Source organism: Citrus sinensis, chromosome 9, assembly GCF_022201045.2.
Source record: "Citrus sinensis cultivar Valencia sweet orange chromosome 9, DVS_A1.0, whole genome shotgun sequence".
Classification (NCBI taxonomy): domain Eukaryota; kingdom Viridiplantae; phylum Streptophyta; class Magnoliopsida; order Sapindales; family Rutaceae; genus Citrus; species Citrus sinensis.
The window spans coordinates 18,016,613-18,031,031 of record NC_068564.1 but is presented as its reverse complement, the minus strand read 5'-3'; the positions used below and the strand labels follow the sequence as shown (position 1 = coordinate 18,031,031).

At 31.9% G+C, this 14,419-nt stretch overlaps 1 pseudogene; it reads right to left on the bottom strand.

Moving 5' to 3' along the window:
* Window positions 1–9,904: 9,904 nt before the first annotated feature.
* On the bottom strand, window positions 9,905–13,617 carry LOC102621945 (uncharacterized; annotated as a pseudogene).
* Between the last annotated feature and the right edge of the window lie 802 nt (window positions 13,618–14,419).

Below are 14,419 nucleotides of genomic sequence, written 5' to 3'. Positions count from 1 at the left end.
ATAAATTATTATTATTTCATAACACTCCCCTTGAAAGTTCATCTTACAAAGAATATGCCTAAAAAAAAACAAGCGAAGGAAAAATAGTACATTATTCATTTGTATTTTATGGAGGTGCAAACTGTCTCATTAAAACCTTACTAGGAAAAACCCAATGAGACAAAAGTCTAGTGAAAGAAAAAGAGTACAGTGCATGTAGTCCTCCATATAAATATGCTCCCCCTCAAAATGACATGGATGCTTCAAAGATCAACAATAATTTGTTATAATTAACAATATTTTGGTGAAATAATCTGCAGGATCAACACCATCCTTTCGAAGCTTGAAAAGATGTAATAAATTATAGATACAATCATTTTGAATTTGAAGAATATTGCTATGCATATATCTTCATAATCTTGTTGATTTTCTTTTTAAAAAAAACTAAGGTTTTGCATCCATATCATGGAAAGAGTGTGATATACTTTTCACACTATTTTGAAATTTTCAAGTATATGCTAAGCATAATTTAATTTACAATTATGCAACTTTCTAATGTCTTTATAAGCACAATTTTGAGTAAAATATGGTTCTTCGAGACCAAAACATACACAACATATTTTAAAGTATAATAGTTTGAATATGAAATACTTCTAGTATTTCTATATATCAGCATTCTACTTCATAAACTTCAATTCATAAATTGAGAGAATTCTTTCATTGCAAGATCTTTAATCTTGAATTGTATTCTTAAAAGAAATAAGTTCATAACCTCTTCAAGAGTCTTTTCATGATGAAATCATCAACACATTGTGCAAAGATTGCAAATATAATTTTAAATTACATAGCAAAGTAGATAATGACATATCCCACTTATAATAAATTCACTCAAGTGATTGTACTTTTGTAAGTTTATATTGCTATAATATACACAACTATAATTATAGCTTTATCAAGAACATATAAACTGCAAGCTTTTTCATTTAGTACTTTTAGTTATCCTTCAGGGATAAATGCATAGATTCTTCAATTTGATTTTGACACACTATAGTTCATATTCATATTTTATCAATAAAGTTTACGACTTCAGGCGTATGGACTATATGTCCAAAATTCTTTATGTCTTGCTAATTAATTATATATCTTCTGGCATATGGACTACATGTCCAAATTTTCGCCAATCATATAAATTGACATTCTTTCATAATTTTGTGATTCAGGATCCTGAATATTTTATCATGATAACTAAGCTTTTACTGACAGCAATTTTTTGTCAATTTCAATTTTTCTCTTGCACCAAGTACCAACATACTATTGATCAAATACCTTTTTATTTTGCAATATGTATGCCCAATGAGATCTTTCAAAACTTCTAACATATATGCCTCTGCAAGAGCTAAAGATCTCTCTTTCTTAATTTTCACGCGTGTTTTTTTATAAGGCAATATGAATCTCTCTTTATTTCTCACAATTTACCTCTTCAAGGGTATTTGAGACTCATCTTGTAGTTGGTACATTATGCTCCTCTAAGGGCAATATGTTCAATAATTTAATATAGATCAAATATTTTGCTATACATGCAAACATAGTCTCTTCAAGAGCACTGAATTATTTAACTTCAACTTCCCAAGAATTAAACATTTGCACCGATTGATCTACTACATGCTTCAGGCATTCACATATTTATTTGTCTCACCATTTCATCCTTCAAGGACATCATATCAACCAACAATTATATTTTGTTTGTGATTTTTCACTTTCACATGTCAATAAATTCATTCAATAATTGATCAATAATGTGCATTGCACAATAATCTTGTTGAACTTCAAGTTCAAATAAATTAACTCATGTAAAGATCAAAATTGGATAAAGGCGAAACAAATTATATTGTCTATCAAATGTATATCACTTTACTCCCCTTAATCATAGGAGAATTTTCACGAAAATTATTAAGCTTGCATAGAGACTTTACTAAGTCAAATTATTGAAGATTTTGGATTGAACTTCTGGTCCATCTCCAATATTAATTCAATTTTAGAACACTTCTGGTGATACAATATTCACATGTTGATTTCTTACAATAAGACCTATGACCATTATAATTTTGAATAGTTATTTGATAATCATGACATCCATTACTACTCTCAAAAGAGTAGGAATCCAAGGATTTGAATTAGTCATGATTTTCTTTTAATCAAAAGCTCATATTTTATTTTTAACAAAAGAAAACATAGTATCAATTTATATTAGTACTCTTAATTTGCTACTGCAAGAGCATATTTGTGCTATAAAATCATGTGCCCTATAATATGTTTCCTTTTATATTATTCTCTCCATATAATTTCAAATGAGAGAATTAATTGAGCCTTTGAAATTATCGTCAAGCTTATATATGAATTTTTAGCTCCTTCAAAGAGAAGATCATAAAAGAAAATCATAACCTTTTACAATCCTTTAGGGATTAAATTATTCCACAAAAATATTTTATAACTATTCATGATTTCAAACATGTAAATATTAATGAAACTTTAGTAATTCAAGACAATAATAGAAGAATCATTTATCTAGAATTCAATAAAACATACAAATCAATTAAAAATATCAAATACGTATATATATTATTTATAACTCATTCCTATATTTTATTCTATCAAATTGTTCTTAGAAATTATAAAATAAGTATTCAAAAATTTGTCATTAAAAGTTTAGATGATTGAAAATAAAGCAACAAGTCAATGAAGTCAAGAAATTATTCATACCATAAATGCATTTACTCAAACACTTTTGATTGTCATATTTTTCCTCCAAAATAGTTTCAAAGAAACAGTTATGTCATGTTTATCTCTTCATTTTATAACTCCTTCTATGAGATATTAAGAAGGAAATTCGTATATAGCCTTGCATGACAACATGAACTCGTAATATTTGTGTAGTCCTTTAGGGACATGTAAAATATACACTTATATAGTCAATCCTTCATAAACAAGATGGTGATGAATGACATCATAATTTTGTAATAGTTCTTCGGGAACCTATTTTGAAACAAAATTTTCATTATATGCAATGTAATCCCCCAAGGATGCATTCTTAATTTTCTTTCATTGTATATTATAGTATTCACACTTCAGGATGAACTTTTTGAATTTCAAGAATGGAAAATATATAATAGCAATTGAATATTAGAATAAGAAATGTCAAATAATAACAATATAAGTAATGATGATATAAAAGTATGAATTCATTGATGCATTATTCTAGATTATCAAAATACATATGCGAATGTAAATATCATCTTAGGCAAAATCAAGATTGTTACTTCATACTTTTATGAGTAAGATTAAAGAAGAGATATTACCATATTTTAAAGAGGATGAAAATTGATCTCTTGTGGCTAGAGACTCGTGCTGATAACGTGTTATAAAATCTATTAATTAAGAGCACAATCATATATCAAGAGAAAGAAAGAAAGCAAATAAGAGATAAAATGTGTGTAGAGAGGAATTTTATTCAATCTCTTGTGTGTTATTCACACTTCCAAGTATATACAAATAATGAGTAAAAATCTCCTTTTATAGTGATACAACCATAAAGTAGTAAATAATACATCATAATTATGAGAGACAACAACCCTTAAATTAAGGAGATAATGGGAGTTATAAGAGATGAAAAGTTGCTTGTGAGGAGATAAAAGAATGCTTTGATGAACATCCACATAAATTATAATTATTTCATACCAATTTTATAATTTTATTTTATTTTATTTTGGGTATAATTATATAACATTGCAATAGCTTTTATTTATTCTCGCTATTAGTTGTTTATAATTAGTTATCCATCTAATTTGTCTGTATGAAAGTATATAACCACACACAATATGCCATTAAAAAAAAAAAGGAACCCCGACTAGCAAGGCGGATTATTAAATTAAAAACCCTTCGAATAGCTAAAAATTTGAAAGAATGAAAACAGAACGCACAATATACCTCTTAATTAATACAACTTAAATAAAATTTCACTAACATGTTGTGGACCTGCACGAACTGCAACTTTGTGAAATACCATAATTGGTTTGATTTTATTTTATTTTTTTCATACATGCCGAATTTTCTTCAAAACAGAGTACGATACAATACACTGAGTACAACATCATATTAGATCGAGTACAAATAACCACATCGTAATCCTACTGAAGTACAGGGAGATAAAAGTGCACCAAATATAATAGAAAACATCTCCAGCAATCTTTGAAGAGATAGTTGGTATGCAACATCATATTACATCGTAATCCCACTCCTAAAAACATGCTCCACTCTTTTCTTAAAGTGTATTTGAAGGGGAAATATGAGCGGAGATGGGTATGAGAACCTATCACCCCTAGGATTAGGCCAGCTATTCCATCATCCTATGATCTCCTAAAGTAAAGAAGACGGAGTTGTAGCCACCACGCATCACTTCCTTTCTACAAAAGACGAAGTCTACCACAAGTCAATAACTTCCTACATTCACTAAAATAAAAGGACACACTCACCAAAAGATGTGGTATATTATAAATACTCAATTATTCTTCAAAGAGAGGTAAGTTCATCAGTATTCCAACTTTGTAATTCAACTCAGATTCTCCTATCATTGACTTAAGCATCGAAGTGGGATCGTCAGAAACCCCTTTTCTTGGATCCATTTCACCATTTTTTGTTTATTACTATGTGTGCAGACATACCTCCATCTATTGCACTTGTATTGACCCAAATGGGAAAAAAATCAAGTATTTACAATTGGTAAAAAAAAAAAAACTTATAGATGTAACATAATAGTTGTAAATTAATATTACGTGTAAAATAAAACATAAATTGTGCAAATGGAATATAAGACCGCTAAATAGATAGTAAAACAAGTAAATCAATATAAGAGCGGTAAATTAATATATTATTGGTAGATAAAAAAAACTTATAAATATAATATAAAACTTGCAAATCAACATTAAGTGTAAAATAAAACATAAACGATGTAAAAGGAATATAAGACATGTAAGTGAAAGGTAAAATAAGTAAATTAAAATAAGAGTAGTAAATTGATATGTGATAGGTAAATAAAACAAAAACTTATCAATATAATATGAAACTTGTAAATCAACATTAAGTGTATCATAAAATATAAATTAAGTAAATAAAACATAAGATCTGTAAATAGAAGATAAAACAAGTAAATTAACATAGAAGCAGTAAAATGATGTACTATTGGTAAACAAAACATAAATAGATGTAATATACAACTTGTAAATCAACATTAAGTATCAAATAATATATAAATTATGTAAATGAAATAGAAGACTTGTAAATAAAATGTAAACCGAGTAAATATTATAAGAATTATTGAAAAAAATAAAAACTTACAAATGTAAAACAAAAACTCATTATAATAATGATTGCTTTATATATTTACTATTTTTATTTCTAAATTGAATAATAATAATTTTGGGTTTATGTAATATATGTGATGATATATGTGAAATATATGTGAAATTTTACTTAGTATAAAACTTATTCTCAAAATCAAATTTTGAATAACTTTTTCTTTTTCATATTTTTCAAAATTGTTTGTAAGATTTGTGATTTTACATCCCTCTAAATCTCCTCAACAACTATCCCAATTGATCTTTTTGTACAAGTAAGAAACAAGGTTTGAAACTATATGAAATATGTATTAGAACTAAGAGTTAGATCCAACTTTATCGACATTTCATCTATAACTAGTAATATAAGAATGTCTTTTTATTTTGTTTTGGTTTGATCCATATAAAAAAAAATAATTTTTCTTGATTAACTTGTACAGTAACAAATATTATGATAGAAAATTAAAAAAAAAGATTATAAATGTTCTAGAATGAATATATAATTTATGGTTAAATCAATTTAAGAAAACTTATTCTAATTGTTTTCAAAACAATTTTTTTGTTTTCAATCAATGAGTAATTGTTTCTTTAATTAAATAAATTAAATAAGCAAACTACTTTTTTAAATTAAAGTTTAATGTTAATTTATAAGTTTTATGTTATTTCTCTCAGTATTTGTTTTGTTTGCAATTTTAAAATACCAATTTCTCACTCCTATATTAATTTATTTTTTATTTTTTATTTACTAGTCTTATTTATAATTTATAAAATTTATATTTATCATTGTATTGATACCGTAATTTTAATTACGACATTATAGAATTTTCGTGACAATAAAATATGAAAATTAGAAGAGAAAGGAAGAAGTAATCCCCTACAATTCGCTAGTGAGTAGGAAGATTTGACCCCTAAATTTATCTCACCAGTCCTCTCTTATCAATAAATTCCACTAAAAATTTAAAAATAAATTTTTTCTCAATGTACCCCATCTAATCCCCAGTTCCCCACATTACTTCTACTTTGGTGCTTTTGCCGAAGGCAATTATTCTCTCTCTTTATTTACTTTGTTTCTCTCTCCATTAGCAAACATGTGCAAAACTTCAAATGAAAATTATAATTAATATTAATATTTCAGCACACTCTGTCGGTTTCAAATTGGCATAATCTATTAGACAATGTGATAATAAACTATGGAAGGACGAACAAAATCGGCAGAGAAGTGGAGAAACAAAAATTATATTAGAGAAGTTATCCCCTGTAACTAACTACTGGCGAATCCTACCAATCCCCAATTATCAATAAATCCCACTAAAAGATTTAAAATAATTTTCTCTCTCTATGTACCCTATCGAATCCCACATTATTCTTGTTTTATAAATAAATCCCACTAAAAGATTTAAAAATTTTCTCTCTCTATGCACACTATCTAATCCCACATTATTCTTCATATATGTATGCGTGCGTGTAGGTATATGAAATTCATAATTTGTTCAAATATAAGCTTGTATTATCTACGTTCTTATGATAATTTTTTATCGAAGATATTACGAAAATGTTTCAAAAAATTTGTAAAAAGCCAAAACGGCAGTAATAATAATAATAATAATAATAATAAAACACCACATCTTTACTTGAGTCCTGTTGATGGTGAAGAAATTCGTGGGGTGGGGAATGAATGAATTTGTCCAGAGCGTGAGGTGAATGATAGAGCAGTGGTTGTAAATTCTGGAAATTTGTCATTTCATGAAAGTTGTGTTCCTTTTCCGTAATTTCAGAAAAGGACAGAATGAATATTAGATTAAAAATAATTATTAGGATTGATGAGAAAATTTAACGGGACAAATATCACTACTCCTCGCTGCCAGTGCAGTGCTCACCTTTGGACAAGGCCGGCCCATGTGTAGGTTGTTTCGGCCTGTTTCTCTTTTTTCTCTTTTTGATTGGCTTGCCTTTATCATAAAATAATAATTAAATTTAGTCAACAATGGACATCTATGATCTAACTGTACTCTTAGTAATAATTTTAGTTTAAACTAGGGAAGGTAAAATCATTTATGGGTTTAGGGCTGCACGAGGGTCCACCCCAAATGAGGTGAATTTTAAGTAATTTTTTGAGAACAAGATGAGAAATGAGAGAAAAATAATCACTAAATTTTTAATGGGGTGGGGTTTGGTTTTGTATTCCTCACCCCACCCCACCCCACCTCACCCCACCCCACCCCACCCCACCTCACCTCACCCCAATCTATATTATATATATACTTTTTCTTATTTTTATTTAATAATATTTGTTTCATCAGTTATAATATTGTTAATAAATTTTCTATCTTAAATGAGCTATAATTAAAAGAAAACTCTATAATATAATTTTTATTCAACCTAAAACATTATTATGTTTTCTTTTCTATCTTAAGATATTGCTCTCTTTAAACATTTTTCAATTTTGATATCATTTCAAGATATTATTTCAAACATTTGGAGATTTTTTAAAATAATTTAAATACTTTATAATATGATAATAATTTTATTTAAATCTTTATTTTTTAATTTATTAAAATCATGTATCTATATCTACTATAAAATAAATAAATAGGGACTAGGGTGTGGATGAGGAAATCATTCCCCATGTAGGGATTCCCCATCCTCATCCCACTAAATTATTGGGGAATGAGGTGGGGAATGGAGGTGAAACTTTTAATAGAGTGGAGAATGGGGTAGTCCCCACCCCCACCCCCACCCCACCCCATTGCCATCCCTTGTTCAAGCCTTCGACTGATGAACCAAATATTTAATTATTTATTACAGTAAACATAAATTCAAATTGAAACCTAGCAAGCAACATACCACTAAATAATAGTACAAATTCAATTCAAATTTGATTAATGACTTAACATTAATTTATAATTTAAAATAACATAACGTTATCTAATAATAAAAAAGTAGTTCAATTGAAATGGAAGGTAACATTATTAGATTTAATATTGTTCTTTCAAATTTATTTATTTAAATAATATACATGTTGCAGCATAATTCATTTAAATTAAGTCACAAAATTTCAAAGCATGCTTTCTGTAAGTTTTTTCACGCTTGTCTCAAATGGTGGCATGTTTCTATGGACCATGAACTATGACAAAATGTGTCTGTGTCCTGTTGTGTTGTATGAGCATGTCATGTGCCTAGTGTTGTGCTTAAGAACTCGATCGATTCTTTGGACATCTCTAATCTTGTTAAAATCTTCTTGGACACAACAATTCTGATACATTCTTTTAATAGAAACATGTCATATATTTCAGATTTAACTCTCATGCATGTATTTTATTTCTTATCATGATCATTAGTTAATTTCAATGGAATTTAAATTCAATGCCGATCTAATTAATTATAAGAAATTTTTAAAGATTTAGTGTTAGTGCCACCTGAGGTTGAAATTTGATTCCATACATATCATTATCCAATAACTATGCATCGCAGCCTCATAAAATATTAGCACGGATTTGCACTGAATTTCAATATTCCCTTATGTCACCACCTTAGGCCGCATGGGCCGAATGCCATGGCTTGGCTTGTGGCCTTGTGCCGAGTCTTGGCAGCAACATGGGCGCGCTTGTGGCAAGCATGAAAGCAAGGCAAGTCTGACACGTAGGCTGGGGCGCAGCAGCATGCTGTGGGACAAGCGCAGGGGAGTGCAATGACAGCGGGCGCAAGAGAGTGCATGGGCAGCGCATGCAACATCTAGCGAGCACGAGGCATGCGGGCACATGAGTGCGAGTTGCATGGGCGTTAAGCGTGGGGCACAGCAGCGCGCGAGCATGGGCCGCAAGAGCGCGCGAGGCTAGCCTGCTGGCCAAGTTTAGGCAGTAAGAGAGATGGCATGAAACTATGCCAAGGTTTGCGAAAATGGGCCCTAACAACAAGAATGAGTGAGTGGTTGTTGGCGCAACTAATGGGAAACATGGCATTGGAATGCGTATTTAGAAATGTGGGAACAAGAAAAGTGGGTAGCGGCGGTTATACCCCACAACTTCCTTATTTTTAGGCTAGTTGGTAGCGGTTGCCTTATTCCTTGGGGGAGTAGAGATATGCTCCCTAGATCATGCTTAGTGATGCTTAGTGTTGCCTAGTTTTGTGGGAAATGAATTGAGGTGGCGCGCACCTTAGCAAATGGGGGTGTCATTTGCAATGTGTATATTAGTGAAGGTGAGTGTGTGTTTTGGGATGGAGATTTTGGGAGAGAGTGAGATCCTCTAAGCACACATAACCTCTCGCTAGGCTGTAAACTTTTCTTATGGAGGGAAATAGAAAAGTTGGGGATGGTGCCTCCTTAAAAACAATCTCATGTGTGTTTGTTTCTCCTTTGTTAAAGCTAAAAATCCTAGGGTGCACATTAACACATAACCTCCGTTGGCGTTGTTGAGTGGCTAGTCGAGCAAGGCTTGATGCCATCACAGGCTTGCTGCATCATAAGAAAAGCCGTGTGACACCTTGTATCATTGATGTGCACTTAGACAAACACTCATTAAGGAGCCGAGCGTAGCATGATGGGTCCAAGGTTTTTTTTTCTCCTAATGGCATGTTTCAGCTAACATTAATCTAGCAATCCGACGGATATCAGCTAGCTCAACATGCCATGACAAAAAAACATTTGCATTCAATCTTCAGATCCAGAAATTAATTAATATATGACATACCAAGATATAGAACACTTCGATCCAAACAGCTACAAATGAGCAAATGAAGACACTAACTTTTAACTAATCAGAAATCACTTTGTAGCTACGCTGAGGAACCTTTTTGAAGATGGCCCATATAAGATCGAAGTAAAGAGGAAGCTGAGCAAGAGCAAAAAATGTCATTGGCAAGCATGTGGCTGCATAAATTGGATATGCTGCGGACCTCATCTCATCTTTTAACATAAAGGAATGCCCTGAACAGAATGAGATCAAAATAGCAGCAATTGATGTGAAGAGTGTCGTTAAACCAAGCAAAAGCTTTCTTGGCAAATCCTTGACAAAATCTTTTTCTTGGTAACGAGAAGTGAGAATTGTAAGGAAAAAAACCAAGGCTGTAACAGAGAAGCATAGAGCAACAAGTGATGAAATGGAAAATATGTTGAATACAGGCTCATTTTCAAAAATTGGTTTACCACTCTCTTGGTCTACGCCGCCTGGCACGGTTGCCGAAGTTGCGAATGCTACTGTTGCTATGAGTGCCGCCACGACGGAGCATGATTCGGAGGTTTTGGTCAGCCATTCCTTTCCTTCTTTCACAAGGTCTTTGTGTGTTTCCGTGAAGACTTCCTTTGGAGTTTTGCCATTGTCGTTGAATCGAGTAAAGAAATGTCGTGGCATGGATTTCTTGACAAACTGCATGCATTAGTCGAATAAAGCGTACAATTGAGATTTTATTAATTTTACAAACTTTTTTTAATCACTGCAAAACTCAATCTTGTACTGTATTTAACTCAAGAGACAGAACTAATAAAAACATTGATGATCATGTATGATTGAGGTGTAATTACTTTTATATTGTTTTAAAATCATTATCAATCTCAATCTTATATGTTGTTTTTTTTTTTGTTTAAAGAACGAAAACCAATCACGAGAGAATCTTAACCTCGAAAAAATAAAGTTGGATTTAGCCTCCATAGTCCATACCTGATACCACTTGATTTCCCATTGCATTTGCAATGCAGCTCCAGGAAGAAGCCAAGGTCGATGGTCTCCAAACTTAGCAGCAAGATGCAATGCACTATTTCCTTGGCTGTCTACTTGCCGGAAAATGCTTTCTCCCAATATTTTGCGATTGAGAAGAGCTTGTAGATACTGGTTTGCCTGTTCTCAATGGCCAAGAGGACAACATTTTTCCTGTCAGAATCCAAGTCGTGGATGGCCACTGGAAATGTATCTAAAATTTGCTCCACCATCTCTGTCACTCCCATTCTTGCTGCAATCAGCATCGGGGTCTCTTTTCTCCCTGATTGTTGAGCATTCTTCTTCTCAAATGTAAGCAACACAAGATTCTTTTCTGACGTGTTCAACTCTTGGATGACAGCTGGATATGACTTGAGAAATCTATCTACCATTTCTGTCACTCCAATCTTTGCAGCAAGTAAAATTTTGTTGTCCATTTTCTCTGTTCCACTTTGAGCACTACCATTTTCAATCTTTTTATGATTTGTACTTTTGTTCTGGTGGGATATCTCACCAGTATCTGGAACAGGCAGAGTTTCTGAAACTGAGAAAGCCTCTTCATCTTCTTTAGGTCCAGAATTTCGACGCTTTGGACCATTATCTTCATACTTATACAAAGATGCATGCTGAACTAGTTCACACATAACCTGAATAGCCCATGTATGTCTTTCTTTCTTCTCTGTGATATGGTTAATCCTCCAAATTCCTTCATATATAGCATACAATAGCACATGAACACTTTAGCAGCAGCATATATCACAAGAGACATCATTGGTACAATCGTATGAATAGCAATTTTATACAGATAAAAAGTTTCATAAAACGCTGATAGAAACAAGGTAAAACCGGCACCGGTTGTACCTTGTTTCTGTCAACGCTTTGTCTGAACAATTCTTTGGCATTTTTCTTGTAAGAATACTTACCTAGTCCAAGAACAATGAGCATGGCCTTCATCATGACCTTGAAAAGCAGAACACATGTTGCGTAATTTGGTGGAAATAATTGATCTTCTCCATCATCCTTTTTTGATAGGTCTATGCCTTCAGAAACAGTCACAAGAACAATCAAAGATCAGCTTCAAACACGAAGGAAATTAAACACAAAGGATTTTCACCGACTACAAATGTGACAATCAATACCATCTGTTGATCCTTTTCTTGCATCCGATGATCCAGTTACTTGGTCCTTTGATTCCGAATCTGTTGCTGATGAAGATGATCCCAAAATTGTGTCTCCTATAATAATAAGAACTTCTTGATAACCTTTCCCAAGATTTTGGGATAAAGAAATTTGGAGCTAAGTAATTAATGGCTGTTACCAAGTGGTTTGCTGCTCTTATGTTGTTGATTTTCTTCATCACCCTGTGCTGTTGCTGGGAAAACAAACAAAATGGTGATCAAAATCCAATTGTTAAATACAAAAATATGTGAAGTGTTAGATTAATTAACCCACTAAGAACTCTGATTGAAGTCTTGATCAGCTTGAGGAAGTTGATGCATGCTTCATAGTTTTGTGGAAACTTGAGATCACTATTAGCTCTGGAATTATTTGAGCAAGCTTCATGATCATATTTCTCCTGCTTTAGTTCGTCGACGAGTACACCTTTACAGGCAGAATTGAATGGCTTTAAATCACAATAGAAGCAGCTATAATGGTATATGAACAATAATTATGTGCTAATATGATTTTTGTACCGACTTTTTTAGAAAAAGAATGACGAGTATAAGAATGTTTAAGTAATTAAATTTCATTGCAGATTGAGAATATTAAAAGATAAACACAAAAATCAGCACTAAATCCAAGTTTCAAAAATATTTGCTTACAACAGTAGATGATACTATCAAACAGCCCAAGGCGACTACTGCTCTTGAATGCGTTAGGCTTGCTGGCTAAAATATGAAGAGGAGTTAATCCATTTTCATTCACAGAGTTTACAAGTTCTGGATAGCAACGTATAATCTGAAATGCCAAACCTGTAAGAAGAAAAAAAAAGTTAAAATTTTAAAATTTACATATAGCATATTAGAAGTTACGATTAATCCTGAAGAAAATTAATGTTACATACTAAAGTGGTCTCCAAAAATGGCAGAGTGAAGAATGGTATCCCCATTATTTTTTCTACAAGAAGCTGTTCTGTCCATTTCTTGATTAAAGAAATGGAGGCACAGAAATGCATCCTTCTTGCCATGAAGAGCTGCCAAGAAGAGAGGAGTCTCACTCTCTTTGTTGCGAGCAGCGACAAGCTTAGGATCTTTCGAGGCCATACAATGGCACAGTGCAGCATTGCCGAGAGCTGCAGCTAGATGAAGAGTAGTGTTGCCTTTCTCATTTTGTAATTTTAAGACATTTGATGCATTTTGTCCCATGCTTTCCACTAGTTTCAGCACAATGTCACTTCTTCCATCACTCACAGCAATATGCAAAGCTGTGTCTTCTGAGTTTGTGATTTTGGCCACTTGAATCATGGGGTTGTTCTCATAGGCCTCCGCAACTTCGTTCCATCGGCCTTTCATGGCATTTTCGAACAAATCATTCACCGCCGCTATTTGCGAAGCCATATTGATCTCTTCTAACTTGGAGTTGTCAATTTGAATAAGCCATTAGCCTTGATAATGAATCTACTTGGTAGTATAACTATAGACTTTGGTAATGAGTCCACCTTTTATCTTCTTCCTGCTGATTTTTTTTTTCCCAAAAATTTGAAAAGTAAATCTAACTAACTTTACGTTCAGATATTCAAATTGCATCACTGTGGAAATAATTTAAAGATTTATGTGAACTTTTTATTATAAATATTGATACTAAATTATAAAGTCATTAAAAAATATTATTTTTCATGATATATATATATATTTTTTTAATGTATAACTTTCACTTTAGAAGAATATGATAGAAATCTAAATAAGAGAATGAATAAACATTGATATGCTCCAACACTTATTTATGAGTGCATCGAGGCTTTTCTTTATTCTCTCTATGTACCTTTGCCTCCCATATTTTTTGAAAGAGTCAGTTGAAGCTATTTCTTTCTGGAAAAGATCATAAGTTGGTGCTGGTAAATATTCTTTCAAACTATTTTCTTCTCCACGAAGGACATTCATTTCTTCTGCCTCTTGCTGCTTTACTGAAGACAACAAATCCTTTTCTTTTACTTATTTTTACTTTCTTTCTTGGATACCATGTAAATTTTTCAACATTGCAATATTAAAACGAGTGGGCAGCCACTTTACAAGAATGTAATTTTATTTTATTTTGGGTATATTTAGAGCTTATTTGAGAGTGTGGTGAGGTAGCCGCACTATTAAAACCCAGCTACTAAAGTGTTTGGTAACACTTGTAGTTGGGCTTTGACAGCTTAGC